This window comes from Podarcis filfolensis (assembly GCF_964270895.1).
Source record: "Podarcis filfolensis genome assembly, chromosome: 2".
NCBI lineage: Eukaryota > Metazoa > Chordata > Lepidosauria > Squamata > Lacertidae > Podarcis > Podarcis filfolensis.
This window is the reverse complement of record NC_139605.1, coordinates 108787025-108814358: the sequence shown is the minus strand read 5'-3', so window position 1 is coordinate 108814358 and position 27334 is coordinate 108787025. Positions and strand designations below refer to the sequence as shown.

Below are 27334 nucleotides of genomic sequence, written 5' to 3'. Positions count from 1 at the left end.
AAGGTGGAATCAAAGAAGTGCAGTAATTTATACTGAATAGTAGTGCTGCTTTGTGTATTGTTTTAGTTCAGTAGCTGTGCCAGGTTTGCCTGATGAAATCAAGGGGTTAGAAAAGGAAGAACCCACAAACATACGTCTTTTGGGGGCTCACAATATCTCCCTTGAGGGTGTGGGGGGGTTGTGTCTGTTTTCACTTTGGAACCCACAACACCACCAAATTGCCTTACTGAATGTCTATTCAATTTTTGTTATTTATACTATTCCTGGGACCCATAAGAATAGATCTTCAACTTTCCTATTCCCTGCTTTCCTCTTCACCAAAAGAACTTGTGAGCAGCTTACAATTAGATTGATCCACAGTCGTTTACCCATAGAATCTCTTCTGGTGGTAGGAAGCTAGACACCTTTCAAAGAGGTGAGAGGACTGAGACAAAAGTACATTCCTAAATGTTCCACAATATGGGGGTGGGGGTGGAAAGCACAGTACAGTTCAGGGCTTGGTGGCTGCATAGCAAAGATGTCTTCTGTTGCTGTTCACAGCTTTTTGACAATGTGGATGTGTTAATGAGAGCGAATAAAATAAATCCTCAGATGCACTGTTTCTAGAGATACAGTGGGGCGGGGGACAGCTGTTGCGATGAAGAATGCTGCCACATTCAGCATACAGCTTGAAGTGAAACCAGATGGCCCTCTCTTTGGCATATTAAAAGGGCATGCTGATTTTGTTTGTGAAGCTGCAATTTATTTAGAGTATTCTGTTAAAGTCTCCTTCAAGCAGCAGTTAAAACTTGTCTCTGCAGCAGATCCAAGATACTAATGCCTTGCCTTGCAGCAGTGGTGGGCAATTTGTTCTCTGCCAATGGGCATATTGGAAGTAGATCCCAAATTGGATAGCTAGGGTTGCCTTGATTTTAGTTGCTTCCAAGTGGCATAATTTTGCATAATGTTTTAATGAACTGGCACATGCAGAATGACTATTATCTGGTATCAAACAGTACTGTTTTGGGCAAGATCTGTGAACATGTGGTGGTGGCACAACTCCAGGGATTCTGGGATGAAACTGACTATCCTAGATTCCTTTTAGCCTGGCTTTCAGCCTAGTTTCAAGACTGAAACTGCCCTGTTTGCCTTAGGGTATAGCTTTCAGCGGAAAATGGTTGGGGGAGTACAACCCCAATGGTTCTCCTGGTCTGCTCAGCAGCATTTGATACCATTGAACATTGTATCTGTCTGGGCTGCCATGTGGAGCTGACCAATTAAGGTTGTGATATTGAACTACCTCTGGTCATTTTTGCAAGATATAACCTAGAAGGTGGTACTGGGGACTTCTCGTCTTCCCAGTGGCTCGTGACCTATGGGGTTTCACAAGTTTTCATCTTGTCCCCTATGTTGTTCAACATCTTTTTGAAACCACTAGAAGAAGTGATCTGGAAATTTGACCCACAGTATTATCAGTTTGTTTGTACTGTACTATCCATCTCTATCTCTCTTATATGACTGATCCTAGGAAGACAGTGGAAATCTTGGACCCTTGATTATCTGCTGTGAAGGATTGGATTGGGCTATTAGCTGAAACTTGATCTAGACAAGATGTACTACTGATGGTTGATAGACCTTCTGATTAGGGTTTAGGGTTACAGCCTGTCTTGGATACAGTAGCACTCTCCATAAAAGATCAGGTTTGTAGTTTGTTGGTGCTCCATGACCTATTGTTGCTCCTGCTGAATATGCAGGAGGTGTTGGTGGGAGTGTCCTTTCCAAGCTCTGGCTAGTATGCCAGCCATGACCATACCTGATTCAAAAGGACTATCTTAATTATAAGGGTAGGCCTCCTGCGCCAGACTCTGGTTCGGGTTTTGGTAAAAACAAAGTAGATGCTACAGTTTATGCTGTAAGCTGCCCAGAGTCTCTGGAGAGACCCAGCTAGATGGGTGTGGCATAAATAACAAAAATATTATTATTATTATAATCCTGAAATCTGCCCCCACTGGCGTAAACTGCATCCCTTAACATTTTGTTATGGCTGTAGTGCAGTGTGGTAGAGGACAGTCTGCCTAGAACCAAGTATACAGTACAGTCTCCTCCAAGTAGTATTTCTTAACATTTCACCTGATTGATGGTAGAGTTCACTGGGTATGAGCTGCGTTTCATATCACTTTTCATACAGAGCACATACTGAAATGATCGAATTTGACCATTCTCTTACTGGAGTGCACACACTGGCTTAATACCTCCCACCCATTATCTTGATGTTAGCTGCTGTTTTAAAAGTCTTTCAAGAAACATAAAACCTGCCACATCCTGACATGTACCATTTAAACAGAATGCTTCTGAAACTTGGAGAAGCTGGTTTTGAAAAAAGGAAAGCAAAAAAAAAGGAAAGCCCTTCCTGCCATGATCTTTTCTGTAATGAACATTATAGTTGACACAATAATGGCTCTGGCATATTAGCCATGTTGGTTACGTGCCAGTATGGTTTCCTTAGCAATGAAATTCCTCAAGCAGTGGTTGCTGATGTAAACATAACTGAAAGCTTAGTGTTGTGTGCCCTGCATACAGGCTGAGAGTCATCGTCCCCCCTCCACTTTTTAAAGTGTGCTTTGTGTTTGTGGTGTTCATTTCAAGGCAGGTTAGAACAGGTTCCTGCTTTTTTCCCTTTCTTGTGGGGCAAAGGCACAGGCCAGAACCATTTTTATCACTGGGAGATTTACTTGTTAATTTGTGTGGTGTGGGACTGTATTCCACATTTTGCCTCCCCATCTACAGGGTGTGGTCACAAGAGTATACTGGCCGGGTTGCATGTAAATAGTATGCCTACTTTATTTGCCCTGGAAAATCTGAGAAACTAACCTTTTAACCCTCAGATCTTTTAGTTTAGAATGGGTTTGCATTTGGCAAGTATTTGACATTTTCTCCACCACCTGACTTCATACTCAACGAGTGATAATTTAATTTGGGGGTGATCCTGACTTCTGCATCAGAGAAGGATTTGGAATCTGGAAATTTTGGGCAGAAATTAATCTCTGCAGGGGAGAATGTGGGCAGCATCAAAACTACCCCAAAACTGGAAGGACAGGCTTTGGAAAGTTGTTGCAAGTAATTTATTTAGCAAAGAATGCCTGGCATATTGCACCCAAAGGGGCACTAAAACAAATGACACCTATTTTAAAAAAGAATACTGAAATGAACAAACAGTTCTAAAGCAAATAATTATAGAAAATTGAATGATATGATTCTAGGGGTAGCCAATATCTCCGATTATCCCTGACTATTGGCCATGTTGGCTGGAGATGATGGGATTGTAATTCTGCAACATCTGCAGGGCACCATGTTGATTACCCCTGAATGCATAAACAGCTCATAATATTTACTGATCACCATTCATACATTGTTGTATAAATGATAGCATCTATGTTTTAGAACTCTGGAGGAATGAAAAATGATACACATTTTGAACAAATGATAAGCAACTTGAACAAATGATAAGCAATTTGAACAAAGTGTGTGTCATCTCATTGTATCAATGTCAACTACAGTGGTACCTCGGGTTACATACGCTTCAGGTTACAGACTCCGCCAACCCAGAAATAGTACCTCGGGTTAATAACTTAGCTTCAGGATGAGAACAGAAATCGTGCGGCGGCAGCAGCGGGAGGCCCCATTAGCTTAAGTGGTGCTTCAGGTTAAGGACAGTTTCAGGTTAAGAATGGACCTCCGGAACGAATTAAGTACGTAACCAGAGGTACCACTATATTTGTGACTTTTACAGAGATAGTGGGTATAAAAACCTTTAAAACATCAGTAGTTTTAAAAGCTAATATAGCTAGAGTAAAACACTCAGATCAGGTCTCAAAGGAACAAGCCAAAATATTAATAAGACAGGTGACAAAGCCCTCATCATAGGCATAAGGAATTCAGATAAACATTTAAAATTGTGCGTTTAATCATAACAATAATCATAACTGGAAAAAATATGTAAGTGAAGTGGGAATAGTAAGGAGAAAAGAAGACTCAGCTAACTACCAATCATTGAGCTTGACATCAATACCAGGAAAGATCCTAGAATAGATAATTACAGTCAGTCTCTGAGCACTTAGAAAAAGTTGCTGTGATTACTAAGACCCAGTATAGGTTTCTCAAAAACAGGTGATGCCAGAGGAATCTCATTTTTTTCCCTTTCTCTTTTTTGATAGAGTTACAAGCTTGATGGATCAGGAGAATGTTGTGGACGTAGTGAATCTTTATTTCAATAAGGCTTTTGACAAAGTCCCCCATGATATTCTTGCGGAGAAGCTAGTATAATATGGGCTGGACCAAGTTACTGTTGGGGGGATTTGTAGCTGGTTGGCTGACCAAACCTAAACAGTGCTCACCAATGGTTCCTCATCATCTTGGGAAAAAGTGAGAAGTGGGGTGCCGCAGGGTTCTGTCCTAGGCCTGTTTTTGTTCAGTGTCAAAAGACACTGAAGGGGATGCTCATCATATTTGCATATGACATGCCCCGGAGATTCAAGATGACATGGAGAACCAGGCCAAAACTAACAAAATGATTTCAGTAGGGATGAATGTAAAGTTCTATACTTACAGAGGAAGAACCAGCTGCACCAGTATAAGATGGGGGACTCCTGGTTTGCCAGTAGTCCATGTGATACAGGGGTCTTAGTAGTCCGCAAACTTAACATGAGCCAACAGTGTGATGTAGCAAGCAGGTTTTCAGAGGCGTGTCCTGCACTGCGACATTGGACACCCCTAGCCTAACACCTCTGGCCAAGGTGCAGCCTCTTGACACCTCCATCTGCCAGCAAGCATCCTTCTCCTCCTGGGGAGGTTGCTGAGAGCTGAGGCAGCTTTGACTCCATTTCCACGGAAACACCAGTGCGACCAAACTTCACAGAGCTAACCCACACCTCAAATATACAACTAGTAGCCAGAAATAGCCAGATTTTTGTAAAAAGTTCATGCACTTTGAGGAAATCATATTGTCTGTACTATGCATCTTTACATCCTTAATACATTTATGATTAATCTGCAAATACTTGCATTAATTCAAATTATGCCTGTCCTTGGTGTAATTTAATACATAAATAAATAATTATGAGTGTGTCCTAGCTCAAAATGCATTGAGGCTTGGTACCTTATGCTGACTCCTGCCAACCTAGCAGTTCGAAAGCAAGTCAAAATGCAAGTAGATAAATAAGTTCCGCTCCGGCGGGAAGGTAAACGGCGTTTCCGTGCACTGCTCTGGTTCGCCAGAAGCGGCTTAGTCATGCTGGCCACATGACCTGGAAGCTGTATGCCGGCTCCCTCGGGCAATAAAGCAAGATGAGCGCCGCATCCCCAGAGTCAGCTACGACTGGACCTAATGGTCAGGGGTCCCTTTACCTTTATGCTGATGCTTTTGAATTATGGTGCTGGAGGAGACTCTTGAGAGTCCCATGGACTGCAAGAAGATCAAACCTATCCATTCTTAAGGAAATCAGCCCTGAGTGCTCACTGGAAGGGCAGATCCTGAAGCTGAGACTCCAATACTCTGGCCACCTGATGAGAAGAGAAGACTCCCTGGAAAAGACCCTGATGTTGGGAAAGATGGAGGGCACAAGGAGAAGGGGACGACAGAGGACGAGATGGTTGGATAGTGTTCTCGAAGCTACCAGCATGAGTTTGACTAAACTGCAGGAGGCAGTGGAAGACAGGAGTGCCTGGCGTGCTCTGGTCCATGGGGGTCGCGAAGAGTCGGACATGACTAAACGACTGAACAACAACATGCTGAAGAATTAAATTGTCCACTTACTGAACTTTTGTTAACTGTGAAGAAGTAGCAATTACTGGTCAACTGCATGGTAAAAGCTAGACGGTTCTACTGACTGCAAATTACTTCATCAAAATTTCCTCACCCCCGTCCTCCTTGCAACTTTATTAACTTATCCCATTTGCTGTTTATTAGTTAAAGGAAGCCAGTGCGTCAAGACTCCACAGAGGTAATAATCAGGTTCACGGTTTGTTTCTGGGCTGTTCTGTTTTGCCTCAAATGACGGCAGTTGCCCTGCAAAAAACGATGCATTGGCACAGTGGTGTTTCCTACCATGGCTTTTTAAGTAGTATCTGTCTCATACTTCCAAGCACATCAATGTAACTTTAAAGTGCAGTATTGCTGTAGCTCAGTGCAAAGCACATCTTGGAAAGCATTGTGTTTAACATGCTCTCATTATTGCATTTAATAGGCATTGCCAATAGTTAACAACAGTGGATGGGGAATTCTTGAATTTAAAAAGGAGAATGGAACATTGCCCTGCCCTGCCAAGAGTCAAGGTTCTGGGGCTTCCTAGTTTTTTTCTGCATGATTTGTATGCCCTTTCCCACGTGAATTATTGTAGTCTCAGTGATCAGTTGTACTTGCGCTTTTGGCAGCTCTACGAAATGCTGGCAATCTTTGCTGCTTCCCTTCCTCCCCAATTTTTGGATGTTTGAGATGTCACTGGCTGTTCCATTATTGTTAGGGCTTGATCTCACCATTTGGCACAATTTGAATAGTATTTTACTTCAGAAGGCCATTGTTGAAACTCAGTAATTCTTTGTCCCCAGTTGAAAGGTAAAGGGCAATAATTTCTCTAATTAAATGGACAAAAATAATTGCACACTTGGCCTCTGAAACAACAATTTTGTATTTTCTCCCTAAACTTCATTTTTTCTTACATTCATGGAATGTGTGTGTGCTTTTGGAAGTCAGTCTTTCTGTCAATTCCTACAGCCTTTCTTTTTGCCACCCACTGAACAGTCAACCTCAAAGGCATAGTGCCTCCTGCCAAGCTGCTCTGCACCCTAATGGGATGTGAAATCTGCTGGAAGTCGTGTATACCTGTGATGAAAAGTCCTATATATATTTCTGCCCACTGTCACGGACAACTTACAACATGTTATGCTACCTTTCACGTATTAACCACTGTGTGTGTGTGTGTGTGTGTGTGTGTGTGTGTGTGTGTGTGTCTGTTTGTTTGTTTCAGGTTCATTTTCAGTTGTATAGTTTTGGTAGACTTCCAGGTGTATATTATCAATTGGCAATCTTCAGTGTTTTACACAAGATTTATATATCTGACCTGGCATAGAAACTGTGTGTTATTGAAGGATCCTGAGAAGTTCAGCTTTTCATTTAAAAAGTGAAATCTTTAAATCTGTAAGCCACCCTGAGGAACAGGTGGGATAATAATAATAATAATAATAATAATAATAATAATAATAATAATGCCTGCACAGAGATGTTAGAAAGCATGTAACCCAGATTCTGCCAAATACTCCAGTATTCAGAGCACGTGTCATGAACCACCCTCATATATCCCCAGATACTTTTCTTTCCTTCTGTCACCATTTTGTTTTTCTATATATTGATCCTTTAAAGGTTTTGTGGCGCAGTGTTTTCCTCAATACCATGATTTTCATGTTCTCTCAATGTTGCCAGTTTTTAGAGAAACCTTGCATTTCAGGAAAAACAACAATATCATTTAGTAGAAAATGTGTGTTTTGCAGATACATTTTTGTTCTTATATGGGGTTTCAACAAATTCATGGGAGGATAAGGCTATTAATGGGAACTAGTTGTGCTGGCTATATGCTGCTTTCAAGGTCAGGCATTTTACCTCAGAATACCAGCCCACTGGGACAGGGGGAAAGGGCTGTTGCACACATGTCCTACTTCTGCTTTCCATAGGCATCAAGCTAAAATCTATGAAAAACAGGATGTTGACGTAGACAGGCCTTTGGTGTGATTTTGCAGGGCTGCTCCTATGTCTTGAGTATAAGGTGTGTACAATGCACCCCCTCTGGAGTTTATTGTTATTACAGTGGTACCTCGGGTTACAGACGCTTCAGGTTACAGACTCTGCTAACCCAGAAATAGTACCTCGGGTTAAGAACTTTGCTTCAGGATGAGAACACAAATCACACGGCGGTGGCATTGCGGTGGCATTGCGGTGGCAGCAGGAGGCCCCATTAGCTAAAGTGGTACCTCATGTTAAGAAGAGTTTCAGATTAAGAACGGACTTCCAGAACGAATTAAGTTCTTAACCTGAGGTACCACTGTATTATTATTATTGTTACTGTTATTATTATTATTATTAATTGCATGTAAGTTGTCCTAAAGTCAGTGATGTGGGTTTTCCAGAAAATCTTGCATTGGGGGGGGGGAATCATGTGCAAATTACAGTAATTTGCATTGGGTAGTTTGCATCAGAAAAAATCTGTTTGCATTGGAAATGTTTTGATGTCCTGGAGCAAGCCAACTTTGCATGTTTATTTTAGATGTATTTAGTAAACAAAGCTAAATACTTTGTTACTAATAACCTTACAAAACGGAAAAATTTCCACAGAAGAATATAGCCCTGGCGGAGAAAACCCACTCCCTCATCACTGCCTAAAGTACATGCCCTTCCCCCCAAAATGAATTGCAGCCTGTTTCATAAAATTCACAGTAGTACGGTAACCTCACAGTGTTTATATAGCTCCACCTCTTTTTCTGCATATCCCCATCCTGTTTTTTATTTGTTGGTGTCACTCTCACATGCACAAGCCCAGTTGGAACATACGGCAGATACATTTAAACCACATAGCATGGTATGTATATTTAGCACCTTGGGGTGCAATATGCTCTGTAGCATAACACTACCAATGCATGAAGGACAACTCTCCTCCAATATGATTTTTTGAAAGAAAAAAACCCCCACAACCCTCCCATAAACTGGAGACAAGACAGATCCAGGAATTGTGTGCTGTACCTGGCTGTGCTTTTACTGCTTATAAAGCAAGTTTGTATGCTGCCCAGTTTGAGATTTGACGAACACTCTTGATGCCTGGTTTCTCTTCGATATATTAAAGCATTAAAGGGCTCTATTGTTAATGCTTGCAGGCCCTGGAGCCTGAACCGGTGAGTGATAGAAGTGAACAAAAGACGAAGCACAATCACGCCTTTGTTAATCTTTCTGATTCCAGTGCTCCTGGTAAAGGGGTTGGCATTTGCAGGTGGTCAACTGTAGATGAGCAGCAGTGCAGAAGGATTCAGGAACTTTTGATCAAGTTTTGCTTTTGAAATTGGGTCACTGCAACCGCCGCCTACACTGGAGAAATTGCTTCCTCCCCAAAAAGGAGCATTGGTAGGATGGGTGTGGAACAGCATTTGGTGACACCTTTGTTATTGTGCCGAACCTTGTTAAAACAGTTTTCACTTAGGCTAACGTGTTTTTGGGCACCATGCTCTTGCATGAAAAAAATGGGATGTCCCAATATTGGGACAGTTGAGACGTATGGAATGATGTGGACTGGGAATTGGGGCGGGGGGAGAGGTAGCCTGGGCTCCAAGAAGGTATTTTCTGTACTAAAGTGTTGTTGCTTAGTGAGATTAAATTCGTGGAGGCAAGTCCCATAATATATTTTATGTACAGTGGTACCTCGGGTTACATACGCTTCAGGTTACATACGCTTCAGGTTACATACACTTCAGGTTACAGACTCCGCTAACCCAGAAATATTACCTTGCGTTAAGAACTTTCCTTCAGGATGAGTACAGAAATCGTGCAGCAGGGGCGCAGCGGCAGCAGGAGGCCCCATAAGCTAAAGTGGTCTTCAGGTTAAGTACAGTTTCAGGTTAAGTACGGACCTCCGGAACGAATTAAGTACTTAACCCAAGGTACCACAGTACATTGTATATTTAGTGTGCACAACCTTTTGAAATATGAACACGTTATTGATTGTGGCAGTCCCGTCTGTGTCACAGAGGGCAGGATATGCATGTTATTGTGTGAATGGAAAACGCTTTAAGAGAACTGAAAGGTCTTTGTTCACTCCACAGTTAATTCAGTTTTTGTCATTATAATATTAGAATGAAGTTATGAACACATGAAACTGCCTTATATTGTGTCATAACCTTGGTCCACTAAGTATCAGGGTCTCCCTACCCATGAGTGGGGGCTGTTAGGTCTTGTACCTTTGATCTCAGTATTGCTACCTGATGTGGTCAGTCAGCAGGGCTACATGGCAGAGCTTCCATCTGTTCCTGGCTGGGCCACAGTTCTGACTGGCAATGGATGGAGGTGATGTCAGGTAGCTCACCCCACAGGGCAGCTGCACACTGATTCAAAGGCTATTAGTTTGAGTTCTGGCAGCTCCTGCTCCTCTCGTACCTGGTGATGCCAAGGATTAGACCGGAGATTGAATGTAGGGCATTCTGTGTGCAAACACGAATTCTGCCACTGAGCGATGGGACCCTCTCCAAAGTACAACCTCCTTTGCTGCTCAACATTTGGGCGAAAGCCCAGGGTTTTAGAATTGTGGAAGTAATAATTTGAACACTAATATTCTTTCCTGCAGATCTTTGGAAAGCGCATCCCTATAACAGTTTTACTCATCAAATAGTTCTTAAGATAGCTTTTTGTTTGTGCATAAGATGAATTTGCTATATATGCATTTAGGATTTGGCATTTTGTAGCACAGTAGTCTGCAAAGAACAGATTTTAGTGATTTTGTACTGTTGACATTGGTTAAAGGCAGTAAGAAGATCAAAAATTTAACAGGGTTATTAGAGGTAACTTTTAATTCAGTGGAAGTTTTAAAAGCTTTAGCAGACTACAACCAAACTTTTTCAGAAGAGTTGATTAAAAACTAGTTTATCCTTTAGGTGGAGGGAAGTTCATTTGAAAAACCATTTGCTCTCTTTGTTTCTGGCCTTTACTTCTTTTTTTCTTGAGAACCTGAGCAGTACTCTTCCAGGACTGGCTCCCCCCCCCCCAAAAAAGCTACTTTTGTTGTTAGCCTTGTTACTTGTTAGAGCTCTTGAAGAAGGTCTTATGACCATGTATGCTCCGAGAAAAATATATTGCTTCAGATTCCACACTTTACCCAACTTCCTGTTGAAAGAGCAACTCAAAATGGTTTGCGTATGACTACCAGCTTTAAGATTACCAGTTCATGTTCACATATGTTTAGACTGGTACCGCAACATTATAAAAATGTATATATGTATTAACATTATAGCATAAATCCCTTATTTGGTATCTTGTAGCAGCTGTATATAACAAAGCAATCAACATGAATCTATATTGCACCGTATAATTTTCTCATGTATATTTTGTAACAAGATAATATACAGGGGCATAAGTAATCACAATTAAATGTCTCTTAATTCACAACATTTTTATTCTGGCTCACTTCAGCTTGCTTTAGCTAATCTGGGACAAATCTTACTTATTAGTGAGCGTGTTTACTTGGAGACAAGAGCTGCAAACCTGCCACTGAAATACCTCTCCTAACAAGATGGGTAATGAAATCAGCCTTTTAATATCCCATTAGAGTAGATTGTTCAGCATAAACTAGAGTTTTTATTGTCCTAAAATGGAGGAGTTTGCAAAGCTTTGTATTGTGGATTAATTATTTTGCACCTACATGTTGTTAACCTCACTGACTGGTGTCAGACAGGAGGAAGAAGTGATGTACTTTTTGTTACTTGGGTACAAGGATAAATAACTCTGACGTTGCTTTGTGCATTAAAAAAACAACAACCTTGCCTCAAAGAAGTAATAGCATACATAAGCAAATTAAATTATGCAGCCCTGAAATGCATTTCTTCATTTGTTTATTGCAATAGAATAGTTTCAAGTTGGTAAAGCTATAATCACTAACAACTTTCTGCTTGCCTAACTGGAGCTCTGTAGGTGAAGCTTGCTGACAAGTCAGGACTGTCTGACTATTCTTCCACTGGAAGTTTAAAAAGCAAGTTTTGTTTGCATTATGGAGTCATCATAGCTTTGGATAAATTTCCCAAGGTTGAGACACTTTCTCAAAAGTAACTGACTCATGGGAGTGCAGCAGGCTTGTTTTTAGGGTTGCTGCAAACTGATTATTTCATTTTACTAGCAGTAGGAAAATTAACAATGACATAAGGTGATACATGATGTGTTTTGAACATATATGCATATATTCCCTTTCAACACACTCCCTACTGCTTGCCGTCCCTTTATTTCCCCCCTTTCCTGAGAAATAACTTGCAATTATGTTTTAAAACTGTCTGGCTGTTAAAAATAGATTTCTAGTTAATTTTGCTCTAGCATTCTACAGCAAGCCTATCCAATTTGTATAAAATCACCAAAACAGAATTTGGGTTCCCCGCAGGAAAGCCAATCTAGGATTAGCTCCAATTATTTGCAGAAGTTGTGGTATAAACTATAAATGACTAAATGTCCTCTGTTTTACTTGTGACTCATTTCTATTTATTTCCAAGATTTCTAACGTGGTAGTTAAATTATGTCTAATTTTAATACTGCTAAATATGGGCATCCTCTTAATTCTGTTGCTAAAACAGGCCTGGAAATATTTAAAATGACATAACCTCCTTGATTTCTTTCTTGATTTGGTTCACTTTGGGTTTCTTAGGGTCTGTCTCACCTGCGCTGAAACTCATGCAAGGCATTCTGGGGTGAAGCTGAAGTATTGTCCTTGTGTCACCCAGTTAAGTGATGCAGCTCTTCATAGCCTCCAAGATTACTGTTCTGTAATGCCAGAGCACAGTGGGGTGAATCAAGGACAGTCCATTTACTGAAACTTTGCAATGGTTTTGCTAGATTGAGATTGTTTGACTAATAATTCTTCATCATAGCTTAACAGCTGAAGTTGGTATAATTTTATAAATTAGAAGCTTGCTTAAGCCAATCCTAAATGCGTACTATTGGGTTTTGTTTTTTTACATAAATTGAGTTTGTTGCCTAATCTAGTTTTGGTGTCTGCAGCTAACAGTTCTTTAAAAAGCTGTGATCTGAAGCGCTTAAACTTGTTTATATTATAATTTCTGATTTATTTATTTATTATCCCTATCATTAGTGGGGCTCTGTCATTAAATAGGCAGTTGAACAAGTGCTTGCATAAGTCTAGCCTAAAGGCACTTTGCTTTTCTTTGATATTTTTAAAAAATAAAAAAGAATTTATTTGTTTAATACTGTTTTCAACACAATATAGGAAGCTAATGAAGAGGCTCTGGGAAAGGCATGTTCCTGTTCCCCATTCCCATTTATTATCCCAAAGTGAGGATGATGAAACTTTTGAAGGGAAATTGTGGAAATAAATATTTTGTTTTGCTCTATTCTCTCTTCCTCTAGTCAGTATTTTGTCAGACATTGCATTAATGTATTTCTCCCCCCCCTTTTTTTTAGGGCAGGTAGCCATTTGTTCTGAACTGGAAATGAGTTCTGGCTCACCCTTGTTCTTGTTCTTGTTGTTGTTTAGTCGTTTAGTCGTGTCCGACTCTTCGTGACCCCATGGATGAGAGCACGCCAAGCACTTCTGTCTTCCACTGCCTCCCGCAGTTTGGTCAGACTCATGTTTGTAGCTTCGAGAACACTGTCCAACCATCTCGTCCTCTGTCATCCCCTTCTTCTTGTGCCCTTCAGGGTCTTTTCCAGGGAGTCTTCTCTTCTCATGAGGTGGCCAAAGTATTGGAGCCTCAGCTTCAGGATCTGTCCTTCCAGTGAGCACTCAGGGCTGATTTCCTTCAGAATGGATAGGTTTGATCTTCTTGCAGTCCATGGGACTCTCAAGAGTCTCCTCCAGCACCATAATTCAAAAGCATCAATTCTTCGGCGATCAGCCTTCTTTATGGTCTAGCTCTCACTTCCATACATCACTACTGGGAAAACCATGGCTTTAACTATACGGACCTTTGTTGGCAAGGTGATGTCTCTGCTTTTTAAGATGCTGTCTAGGTTTGTCATCGCTTTTCTCCCAAGGAGCAGGCGTCTTTTAATTTCGTGACTGCTGTCACCATCTGCAGTGATCAGATGAAATACCCTTGCTCTAGTGACCGTGAATATAACTGAGAAAGGCGGTGTTAGTGCTCTGTTGTTAATGGTCTTAAACATTAAAACCTAGCATTTGGTAGACCATATGCCCTAATTTTCTTCAATTATTGATGAAAAATACCTCGAGGGGAGGGCATATACCGCATATCAAGATTGAGCCTTCACCAAAGTGTTAGTTATCCTTCGTTTGACCAGTTACTACTTTCCTGTCTGTTTATTATCTTGCTAGCAAACTGGTATTTCTGAAACATGGCTTACAACTCTCTGTTGCCTTTTCAACTGATTTTGTTGGTGTAGTTACTCCAGGTGCCTTAACATATTGGGGGATACTCAGCTAAGTCGTACACAGATTTAGACCCACTGAAATCATCAAGTCCATTGAATTTGATGGTCGACTAAGAGTATGATGGAATATCATCCCTTGTGTTTTGGTCCAGTTCAAATACAGTTGTTATGAGTGGGCAGCATGTGATTAACCACTAGTCCTAAGTACCCCAAACAAATTCAGGTGCCTGATGTAGTGTAACTTAGTGAAGTGTGTTCCTATGGTGCCCCCTCTGCTGGCCTTGTTAAAAATTCTCAACGCAAAATCCGATGGATACTTCTTCTACATTACATTGTAAAGACAATGCAGTCATGATTGCTGGTGTTGATGAATGTAAGATCTCAGTAACTTTTCAAGAGAAGAAGTTAGAGTGAGGTCATTAGCCTGAAGTGCTGAAAACTCATTAGTCAGGGCTACAAACTCTGTGACCTGTTCAGAAAAGACCACAACATTTAAAAAGAGAAGTTTCTTTTCCCCTGCTCTTCCTGTGTTTGCCACAACCAGAAACTTTATATTTTTTTTATGGCATATAAACTGATACTTGTTTGAGTTCAGTGACTCACAAACCTAGACTTCACATTTTATAATTTTATAATGGCAGTGTAAGAAGCATTCTCTGTGGATGTTCTGTGTGAGATGGTGTTAAAAGGTTTTGTTGCTTCAGACAAGGCCGCTTCGTTATCTGGTACAGAATATTGAAATAGGTGTAACTTTTACACCAAGGGAACTCATATTCTCTCCTAAGAAAGTAAAATTCCATGTTGGGCTAAACTTGCTTATGTTGCATAAACTTGCTTAGTGTGCATATTGAACCTGCTACTCGAGTTCTTAAATAATTGTGCAATTAGTTATGTGTAGAAGACAATCCTTTTCACCCTTAGCGGCTAGAGCATCCATAACACCTAGAAAGCCACAGCTGTGAAAAATGTATTGCCTGTATTCCATGAGAAATTTTGATGGGAAGCTCTGCTTAGTGTGGTCAAACCATCCTTTGTGGCCGACAGATCTCTTCCACACAGAAAAGCAGCTGTAGCACATTTCTAAAATGTGATTATTATTATTATTATTATTATTATTATTATTATTATTCCTGAAATGCAGCCGATCCTGTTAGTACCACAGGTATGTTGTCCACAACACTGGTGTGTTTGGAGCCTTTTGTCTTTGCGGAGTGCTTCAGCCTGTACGTGATCCTTTTCTGTAATTTCTCTATTGTCGCAATTATGCCTTTGTTAGACAGTAAATGATTCAGTGTTCTAATTCTATGGGGACATGGGGGAGGGGGGAGTTGAAAGGGTCTCATTGTGCAAGCACAGCAGGATTAGCTGGTGTTACCACCTTACACGGATTGAACACCACTGTTCAGAAAGGAGTTTTGGCTCCAGTTGTGGAAAAGCAGCTCTTTAAGTTGCAGAGCATTTTGTGTGCGCACATGCAGGCTCATGTTAAGCCTGGACATGTCGGCTCCTCCGACTGCAGCATTTTGGCTCTAGTTTAATTGCTTGTGACTCATCAGTTGCTACCCAGAAGTTAACCCTGTGGCAAAATGGCTAGGTGTGGGCATTTAAACAATTTGCACCCCAGGGTAATCTGCATGTTTCTCCTGCAGTTAGACAGTGGTGATTGCTACTGCTAATCTAGTTCTATAGCATTTTAAGTGAACCAAGCGGCCTCTAGTCTGTTTCCACCCACGCAACATCTCATGGGGTTTGCTACGGTTCCCTTTCTGCAGAGGAGAACAAACTCTAAAAGTAGTGACTTGTACAAGAGCACACAATGGGGGGATGGCAAATATGGCACTTAAACCTCCCAGATCCAGTCCAACATGTTACCAGCAGGCATGCAATTGTTCTTATTGAGGCCTGCATTTCAGAAATGACACTGCATAGGATGTGGAAACAGAGTTGAACTTTTGGTGATTTAGTGCATGTTGGCATGCTTAGCCCAGATGCGGTTTTCACACCTGGGGTAATAAATTTCTGGAGAGGTTACAGGAAGCAGTGATTCATCCACTTCTGAAAAAGTCCTTCCTGCGTACTACAGATTTGAATAAATGTGGACTACAGTGGTACCCCAGGTTACATACGCTTCAGGTTACATACACTTCAGGTTACAGACTCTGCTAACCGAGAAATAGTAGCTTGGGTTAAGAACTTTACTTCAGGATGAGAACAGAAATCGTGCGGCGGCAGCGCAGAGGCAGCAGGAGGCCCCATTAGCTAAAGTGGTGTTTCAGGTTAAGAACAGTTTCAGGTTAAGAACGGACCTCTGGACAAATTAAGTATGTAACCAGAGGTACCACTGTATTCTAAACCTCGCCACTGGGTTTACAAGTGGAGGAAGTGACATGGAGCACCTTCCTTAACACCATCTTCGCCATCTTATTACAAAACTCAAAAAAGAACATATCCAAAAGGTATAACCTGTTACTAGAATGGGAATTAAAAGATGAAGAGGTAAAGGAAGTCATGATTAAGTGGGCATGTGACATAGGTTACTCAATTCGGCTGGATCAATGGGAGAAGTTATGGAGATATGATATTAAATTTACAGCATGTTACGCAATTAGAGAGAACTTGATGAAAATGTTGTATCACTGGTACTTAATCCTGGTTAAATTGGCAAAAATCTATAAACTAAAATCTAATACTTGCTGGAGATGCAAGAAGGAAATCGGAACAATGTATCATATGTGGTGGGAGTGTCGACTTATCAAACAATTTTGGAATAGTATATATGAAGAAATTAAAAAGATGCTTAAAATATATTTTATTAAGAAACCAGAAGCATTTCCTCTGGGCTTAATCACAAATGATATTCCTAGCAACAAAAAGAAAGCATTTCTATATGTGACAGTGGCTGCTTATAGCAAAAAATTGGAAGAGGGAAAAATCCCATCAGTAAAAGAATGGCAAATTAAACTTTGTGAATATATAGATTTGGCAAGATTAATGGCAGTCTTAAGGGGACAATCAGAACAAAAATTAATAAAAGAATGGGACTGCGTTAAAGAGTACATGAAAAAACATTGTTCTGGAGTAGAATTATCAGTATGTAATAAGTGAAGTTCTGCAGGGTCAAAGAAGTGAAGAAATAGTTGTAATAGGTATAAAGCTAGAAGCAATATAAATATAACACAACAATTAAGAAGATTTAAAATTTGAAGTCCCAAAACAGTGGAAGGACGTCAAAGTCTACGTATGTTTTGTTATGTATTGTGAATGTTATGGTTTTTCTTTGTTTTTTTCCTTTTCCTTTTTGGTTTTATATGTATAATTTATGTTGTAATTTTGCATTGAAAAAAGAAACACACACACACACACACACACACACACACACACACCATCTTCAGATAGTGAGCCATCCTGTGTCTGTATCTCTCTGACAACTATCCTCATTTGCCTGTGTTTGAATCACCTCAAATATTGACTCCTGCAATTCTCTTTTTGTGGGACTGCCTTTGAGGCCTGTTCAGAAGCTGCAATTAGCACAGAATGCTGTGGCTTGCACTATTGCAGCGATAAACTACAGGGGACATATCTACCTTATTGTGGCCCAACTGCACCAACTGCTTCTCGAACCAGCTCAAAGTGCTGATGATTACTTTTAAAGCCCTTCATGACCTTCATGACCTGGAGCCTATGAGCTTTTGGGAGCTCCTCTTTCTCATAGATTTCCACCTACTTAAATATGCAAGGGAAGTACTACTCCATGTCCCAGCTTGTATGGAGGTGAAGACTTCTAAAGTTGTAAGGACATGACACCTTCTATGTGGTGTGGCCCCATACTTGGAATATGCTTCCACTGGTAGCACACTTACTTTATTTTCGTGTGATGATTTAGTAGACACGATCAGATGTAATGCTAAGCCATCAGCTATGGTTCAATAAATTATTCTGAGCATTTTCCACTCTCCCACTTTGCTATTTCCTTAGCCGAGTGAGGAAACCATGGAGTCGTTTAGCATCTGAACCAGCATGCCTAGTTTGTTTCTTTTCAGGCAAACCAAGATCTGAAGCCAGGTTGCTCTTGGCTTCCTGAACATAATATATTTGGGAGAACAAACCATGAACTCAAATTCAGATGCAACATAAAGCCAGTCCTCCATGGTTTGTTCAACTAAGGGAGCAGTGAAGCAGGAGTGCTCAGCCTGCAAGCACTCTCACACAGCTTGTGTCTAGGTGAGCTTGCTGAACCATAGTTAATGGTTTGCCATTAACAGCCAGAGGTGGCCAAAATCTGATTAAAGCCTGATTTTTCAAAAGAGCATCCAGTGCTGACTGAAAGCGATTATACTTTGATTTTGGGGGTATTTAGGGGGAGGGTAGTTATGTATATTGGCGAATGATTTTTTTAAAAATATTTTTCATATGCGGTGCTGCAATGTATATTGGGCAATATCTAGTATTGCACAGGGGCACTCCTGCTATCTCTCTGTGACTCACATTCTCCTGTACACAGAGCAGATTTGGGAGTTGCATGGCGTCAGGGACTGGCTGGACGATGAGGAGTGGTGCAAAGTTAAAGCCAGATAACCCCCTACAGAAGCCTCAGAAGAGGAAGGCTCAGAGCCAGGGAAGTGGTGGTGGGACAGTGAAGACAGGTTAGAAGCGGGGGCAGAATGGTTGGAGTGAGAGAGAGGAAGAAGAGGGAGAAAGCACTGCAGACGTAGGAGAGGCAGCTGAGGAGGAGGTGGGGACTGACTGCAACAGATTCACAAGACCCTGCCTTCTGTATTCACCTTCCCTTCTTCCAAGGCATGAAGAGCCTTGCATGTAGCTCCCCAATGGTGTTTCAGATGGCTGGGAAAACAGCTGGACCCCGCGGGAGGAGACAGGGGGAAGTAAGAGGCACAGATAGTCAGTTCTGGCAGTTGTTTTACTGGGGCCAATCTTACAGTAGGTTTCTCTGTATTCTGTTTCCTTTAATAAAGAATTAACTTTGCTGCTCAACTCTGAGTCCCTGTTCTGACCTACAGCTGAACGAGCCCTGATATGTGGAGGCCTGCAGGGTGGAGGAGAGATGGTATCTGAAGAAGTGTGCATGCACACGAAAGCTCATACCAAGAACTAACTTAGTTGGTCTTTAAGGTGCTACTGGAAGGAAAATTTTTTTTTTGTTTAAGCTCATAAAGATGGCCTTTGTAGTTTGCCCATGTCTATCCTGCCCTTGACTGTACTAGAATTTGAACCATGATATAGGAATATATCTGCTGTGACTCTCCCACTGAGTCACATCAAGCTGGATTAACCGTGAAAGAATGCAAAGGATATAATAAGAGATTTACAGGGTTGTTGTTTTTTAATTTAAAAAATGCCTTAAAAGCATACTTGTAAATAAAAGGAAGTTAATGGGTTTTGGACCCTGTGCTGCTATAATGGAGTGAATTCTAATATCTAGGAAATTGGATTAATTTGGCACTAATTGTTTTATGACTATTAAATCCTCCTCATTGTTTGCCATGAGACTGAGAATATTTTACATTCATCACATATATCTCAATTTTGTTCCTTCCCCCCTGCCTCTTTTCTTGATCTTTTATATACTTTGGCAAATATATATGTGCTTGCCTTTGTTTTTCTATTCTCTTGGCTCCAATCCAAATTAGAAATTGTGTCCCAGAATTATAGCCTCTATTCCGTCCATCTTTATACCCCAAGATAGAACTTAATGTATGTAATTCCTCTTAGAGCCTGAGGCTGAATGGTATATGACATAAACTTTGGTGATGTGAGCAGAATTCTGGCATGCTTATAGTGGGTTTGCTGTTGGAACAAATATATTTATGGGTTCTCTTTTAATAGCAGTGAAGGGTCTAGTTTACAATGTCCATTTGATCTTTAATACAGAGTTGTTGTTAGGATAAGTTTTTTAACTTAATTTTTAAGTTAATTTTGCTGATCAAAGCCCTGCTTCTCAGCCTTTTGGCTAAGATAAATTGTAATTTTAAGTTAGTTTTGCTAATCAAAGCCCTGCTTTTCTCAAAAACTGTACCGCGTGTGTTTCCTTTTTTCAAAATTTATTATTTATTTATTAGATTTATTAGATTGTTATGCTCCCCTTTATCATAAGACCTCAAGGCGGTTCACAGAATAAAATACAGGGTAAAAACAAGTAAGTAAAACAAAACAGCAAAACAATAACCCCCCCCTTCCCACACACACATTTAAAAGGCTGTAGGAATGTTTTCACCCGGCACCTAAAAAAATTGTAGTGAATGCACCAGGTGAACTTCCTTAGGGAGTAAAGGTAAAGGTAAAGGTACCCCTGCCTGTACAGGCCAGTTGTGACTGACCCTGGGGTTGCGCGCCCATCTCGCTTAAGAGGCCGGGGGCCAGCGCTGTCCGAGGACACTTCCGGGTCACGTGGCTAGCATGACGAAGCTGCTCTGGCGAGCCAGCACCAGCACAGCACACGGAAACGCCGTTTACCTTCCCGCTATAAAGCGGTACCTATTTATCTACTTGCACTTAAGGGTGCTTTCGAACTGCTAGGTGGGCAGGAGCTGGGACCGAACGACGGGAGCTCACCCCGCCGCGGGGATTCGAACCGCCGACCATACGATCGGCAAGTCCTAGGCGCTGAGGTTTTACCCACAGCGCCACCCGCGTCCCTCCTTAGGGAGAGCATTCCACAAACAGGGAGCTACAACAGAGAAGGCCCCTTCTCATCTTGCCACCTTCCAAACCTCGTGTGGAGGAGGCACATGAGGAAAAAGCTGGGATTTATTTTTTTAAAAAATAGATACTGATGCAAACTATTTCTCTTAATTTATTTTTCACAAGCACAAACACTCATGACTTGACAAATGTTTGGATACCATTATCATACATTAGTGGACATTGACTCGGATCCAAACTTTCCTTCTGTGAAGGGATGGATCTTCCCCTTTGGGGTGGGAAATAAATGCAGCAAGTTGCAGAGAGAGCAAGGAATGGGTGGAAATTGTGCCCCCCGCTCCGAATATGAGCAGAGGAGCAAGCTAGGATTCAAGTCGCTCTCTGGTTTTTGCCTAATATTGTGATACTAGTAATAAATTGGATAAGTTGATGATACCTCGTATCATAATCTTTTCCCTAAGAGTGTCAGGTGACATACATAGGACTATCCAATTTTATTCTTGGTATGAGTCTGGGAGGTAGATTAGGCTGAGTGGTGCTGACTAGCTCAAGGTTTAATTTGCTCTCCTGCTGACAAAATGGATAAAATTCCTTGTAAGAAGGAGTCTGACTGACGCACTATTTCGCTTGAGCCAGATTTGCAGATAAATGTTCAGTCATATGTCTGCATTTTTTTAGCATCGTGCACAATGAATGATAGATGACACTGATGACAAAGAGGTAGGAAATTTTTTGAGCATGTCAAAAAAATTTGGACCCCTTAAACTGTTCACAGAGAAGACAGTTTGTGGGTTAATCATATACCTCCACCCTAAGCTAGAAGCACCTTTAGTAGAAAATAGGCTTCAGAATCTCTGCTTGCAGCCCTTAATCACCTGTGGTGATGTGTTTCTACAATATCTTTTGAGTGTTTTGAAAGCAGTGCCTGTTAAGGAAATAACAGAAGATTTGGCTTTGCAGGGCCTTGGCATTATCCAAGCACCATCTGGTAAAATTATTTACTTCAGGGATGAAATAAGTGCAGGCAAAGAGAAGCATTTGTCCATCTGGCTATCTTTTTTCTGGTATAGATGGATTGTGATGCAATCCGTACCTAATTTTGCTCCACATCTTTCTCTCTTTTTTCTTCCACAGACTTGATCTGTGAATGTTTTCACAAGTTCAGTTTTACAACCTATGCAACATTTTATTAGTTCTACTGATTTTTTTGGGGGGGGTGGGTTGGGGTGGGTAACAAAATTTAAAAACCAGACATCTGTAGTGGGAGTGAGCTGTGCTCATCATTTGTCCAAATGGGTCTTCCCTGTCCTAGTGGACCTCAGGTGCTGCTGGACTACATCTTCCATAATCCCTGATTATTGATCTTACTGAATGAGGCTCATGGGACTTGTAGTACAAAGCACCATGCTGGGGAAGGGAAGGCTGGCCTAAATTCAGAGCGGTCTTTTGTTGCTACTTGAACTTGCCAGACCTCTAAAAAGGGGTGCCATTGAAAACATTTCTTGATTCTAGTGGGGCATAATGAGATGAGTCTCTTGGGCTGGGCAGGCGGGGGGGGGGGGCGGGGGGAGAAAGATGAAGCAAAATCAAGAGGGCTTGTTTCCAGAGGTGAATGTGTAAATCTTTTTTCCTTCTATAAGGACCTGTATCCTCTGACACAAACAAATATTTGAAAACTAATGTAAGGACAAAGTAATGTGTAAACGAAGGAACACAAATTATTCCCCATACTTGATGCAGGCTGGGAAAAGTAAGAATTTTGTCATGGATTCATTACATGTTTGCACGTCTAGGCCTAGCTCTGAAACCCTGTTATCAAAGGCCCCTGAGCATCATCAGCTGCCAGACCTAAGGATAATAGAGATAGTGTTGCCTTTTGAACTCATTTCCCTGTCTACAATGCTACTTTGGCGGAAATGCAGCCATTTTGTTACTCTGATGATGCTTTTGTCTCCTTTCAACGTGAAGTTAGTATTGTTTTGGCAATGCATTTCTTCCTTAGGAACTGAGTCTGGTGTAAAGGCCCCCTTTAAAAGCCTCATATATATTGTCTGCTACCTTCTCCATCAGCATCCTTCCTTGAGGCAAGAAGCACTTGTGGTGTTACCACCAGCCCCCCACACCCCAAACTGAGGCTTTGTTCACCATCTAGCCCAGGGGTCAGCAAAACTTTTTCAGCAGGGGGCCGGTCCACTGTCCCTCAGACCTTGTGGGGGGGGGCAGACTATATTTTGAAAAATAATAATGAACGAATTCCTATGCCCCACAAATAACCCAGAGATGCATTTTAAATAAAAGTACACATTCTACTCATGTAAAAACACCAGGCAAGCCCCATAAATAACCCAGAGATGCATTTTAAATAGGACACATTCTACTCATGTAAAAACACGCTGATTCCCGGACCGTCCACAGGCTGGATTTAGAAGGCGATTGGGCCGGATCCGAGCCCCCAGGCCTTAGTTTGCCTACCCATGGTGTAGACTAATGAAGAGTTCTGCAGAACTCCAAAGCTTGTGGTATTTTGGTTGGTCCTAATAAAGGTACTACAGTGGTGCCTCGCAAGACGAAATTAATTCGTTCCGCAAGTTTTTTCTTCTTGCGAGTTTTTCGTCTTGCGAAGCACGGTTTCCCATAGGAATGCATTGAAAATCAATTAATGTGTTCCTATGGAGACCGCTTGCCAGGCTGGTGGTGCGGAGAAGGGCTTTTCTCCCCACCGCAAGCCTTCAGGACAGGTCTGGGAACAGAGGGGAAGGCGCGCAGCGCTTCTCCTCTGTTCCCGGGGCTTGCGGTGGGAGGAGGGTTTTTCCTCCCCACCGCCAACATTCAGAACAGCATTCTGAATGTTGGCGGTGGGAAGGAAAACCCTCCTCCCACCGCCAGCCTTCGGGACAGCCATCCGAAGGCTGGCGCGGGGAGGAGGTCTCTCCGCCCCACCGCCAGCCTTCCGAGGAGCCTTCCGAAGGCTGGCGGCGGGAGGAGGTCTCTCCGCCCCACCGCCAGCCTTCCGAGGAGCCTTCCGAAGGCTGGCGGCGGGAGGAGGTCTCTCCGCCCCACTGCCAGCCTTCCGAGGAGCCTTCGGAAGGTTGGCGCGGGGAGGAGGTCTCTTCGCCCCACCGCCAGCCTTCGGAGGAGCCTTCCGAAGGCTGGCGGCGGGAGGAGGTCTCTCTGCCCCACCGCCAGCCTTCAGAGGAGGTCCGAGGATAGTGGGGAAGACGCGCTGCGCTTCCCCGCTGTCCTGGAGATTTCCCTATGGGCTTTCGTCTTGCGAAGGAAGCCCATAGGGAAATTCGTCTTGCGAAGCGCATCGAAAAACGGAAAACCCTTTCGTCTAGCGGGTTTTTCGTCTTGCGAGGCGTTCGTCTTGCGGGGCACCACTGTACTAGAATACGGATTTTGTATTGGCCCTTCTGAAGAAAAGGAGGGAAGAGAGATGAAGGAAAATAAGCCACCCTCAGACTGTGTGGAAGGAGGAGTAAGGGGAAGTAAGTACATACCTGTATATGTGTCTGTAATTCTGAGGACATGTATGTACACAAAACCCACAATAGTAGGAGTATATCATTGAAAGTACCACCATATTTGTGGAAAATACATTATTATATGTATATATCATACCTCCCAGTGTGGGCAACCAGCTGCTGTGTGGGGTGGTGGTTTCTTCTGCTCGTTCTTTTTTTCTTGGTGGATTTTTATGCTGCTTATAACTCAAGGTAACCAGTTGCGAAGGCAAATTCAAATGTTTGCTGCAACAGTTTTGCTACATACAGATGGCACAGAATGATTTTCTCATGCAAGAGAACACACAGAGTCTGGGCTGTGGTTAGCAAAGAATATAAATAAATGCAGTGGCTGCAAATAAACAGTAACATTTGTTGCTGGCCGGGCATGCATATATTCCTCAACACTATGGGGTATTGTTAGAAAATTCTCAAAGCAAGATCAAGACAAATGAATGTCTCCCTCCCACCCCCAATAAAATAGGGATCCAAAATTGAGGGAGCAGCAAGCACTTGCCTAACCCTTTCCAGTTGTGTATTTGTGCCTTGAATAAGCCAGGAAGCACCAGACTGCCTTTTCCTCCCATTCAGTAGGGTAGATTCTTTGCTCCTAAGGTTGAGTGACTGGAAGTTGATATGTTGGGTTCACAGCAGCTTCCAAACATGTCACTGCAGCAGAATAAACACTTGAGCAGTTTACACACCTGACAGTGTAAACAGTTAGTCATGGAGGCCCTTGACTCTTTGATGACTAAGCACCATGATCCACCAGGCTTTTAATCTTGCAGATCCCCGTTAAAAAAATTCTTTCATTTACATAATGCTGAAGCCGTTTTCTAAAGAAGAATTCTTTTTGATCTGCAGATACAACACTTCCACATTACTTGCAAGGACATTTATTGACTTGACTTCACAGCAAGGTTTTATCTAATCAGAGGACAAAGTACTTCTAGACTAAGAGCTGCTTCAAATGTCAGATATTTTCTGCATAGAGCAAGAGCGATAAATTTGTGGCCCTACAGATGTTCTTGGGTCTCTGGCTCCCATGAGTACAAGCCAGCATGGCCAATGGTCAGGGATGATGCAAACTGCGGTCCAGTATTTTTTAGGGGAGCACAGTTTTCCCACACCAGTGTAGAAAGCTATATGAGAATTGTTTGTAGGCTGTCATGTTTGGACTGTGATGTCTTTGTGAGTATAAATGTGTCAGGAAGTTGGGAATGACTGTGTATGTGCAGAGGAACAGGTGTACAAACAATCCATCACATGGATTTAAGCAAATCTTCTACAGCACACTCTTTCCTGTGCACAATTGCTTTTTATAAAAAACTGATTTGATGTGAAAACAAGCTGGTTTATTTGGTATAAAAACTTGTAGGATTACAGGCTGTTAACTTAGCTTGGAAGGGAAATGTGGGAAATTTACAAGCTCACAAAAATGTTTGCCTGCTTGTTTGCTGATCTTTTGAAGGAGGTTTTATTTGCCCTCACTGGGGTGTTGTGAATGTGGTGCCCGTGGTGCAATGACGTCCTTGAGGTCTTTCCTTGCTGCCCACAAAGCCCCAGAGGTTTTCCATCCTACTTCCCTTTCCTTAATGAGCTGCTGAGGATGCTTCCCTTGTTTTTCTCCCTTGAAAAGTACATAGAACTAAAGAAGGAAATTGGAAGAGGGTCTAATGCTTTCCCTCGCTTCATCTTTAAGCTCCATGTGCTTTCCAAGACTCAAGATTCATTCTTCTTTTACCCAGATCCTCTGGAAAAGCAAAGTTTGTGCATGCACACCTTCTCTCTGCGGGCGAGTTGTATATGTGAGGTGGGTGGCGCTGATTCAGGAGAGGGCGTTGGAAAGTTACCATGGAGGGTGGCATCCACAGTACTCACTTAAACATTGATTTTCAGTGATTCAACAAGAAACATAAGTGCTCCTTGAGCAGCGCTGTCGGGCTGCTGGATCTGCTGGGCTGCTCTGGTCCCCTTGTGTTCTGCCTGCATCATGCTGTCACTGTACACCCGACTGCTGGACATGGCATGGTCACTGCCACCCTTGATGCTGTTCAACAAGGGCTCCGTCTCTGAGGCCTTCATGGGCGGGATTAGTGTCTTGTTAGAGAACGCCATCAACAGGAGGCCCATCGCCAAGTCCTGTGGACATCTGTTGGCTTCTATATATGCTATTACTTCTGTAAATGAGCCAATTACAATTACACTATATAGGGTAGAGAACTTTCAGAGTACATAAGGCACTGTCCTGAGGAATTTAAGGGAAAAGATAAGTTAAACCACAGCAGAAGATATTTCAAGCAGTTGGTTGCCTCATTCGTTGCTTTGTATCTCACGAGTAATCTGTCGAGCGTGGGATTTGTGCATAATGTATGTCAGTAGTTGGGATGAAATACTTGATTCAAACACTTGGACTATGTAATCTTATCAAAAAAGCTATGACTAAGTAAAACAAGAAACATAAGTGTTTTTTAGAGTACCGAAAGTCACTTGGTGTGTGTTTAGTTTATTGGGAGCTTACCATAAAAGATTTAATACACCGTACTATAAAGCAAACTTATAAAATAACAGCAAACCTATAAAAATAATATCACGATCTGTGTAGAACAGACTTTTTTTAAAAAATTGAACACCTGGGAAAATAAACACACTTTTGACTGGCACTAGGAAAGTATCTGAGACTGCGTGCCAGGCTCACCTCTCTGGGGAGAGTATATCACAGCTGGGTTGCCCTCATTGAAAAGGCAATCTCGTCATTAATCACCCACCTCACCTCTGATGACAGTGCAATCCAGAGAGGGGACCTCTGATTAACTCCATGGAATTTGCAGAAATAGTTTTGCTTCTGAAAACTTTTTCTACAGAGATTACACCGTCACTGCTGCTGCTTTTTTTTCTTTGTGCTGTGCTATATGTAGACTGCTTGCATTTAATCTGCCACGTACCCTGGCCTGGGTCACCTATTAGTATTCCCAAAGAGCTGTGTGTTAGAGGTTTCTTAGGCATAGTCATCAGAAAAGTTAGTTGTAACATTGAAATTGCTGGTTTGATTGGCATT

The 27334-nt window shown here is 41.9% G+C and overlaps 1 protein-coding gene across 5 annotated transcripts in view; it reads left to right on the top strand.

Annotated features, from left to right (window-relative positions):
* DIP2B (disco interacting protein 2 homolog B) overlaps positions 1-27334 on the top strand; it is a 181406-nt gene that overhangs the window by 54869 nt on the left and 99203 nt on the right. The window lies entirely within an intron of this gene.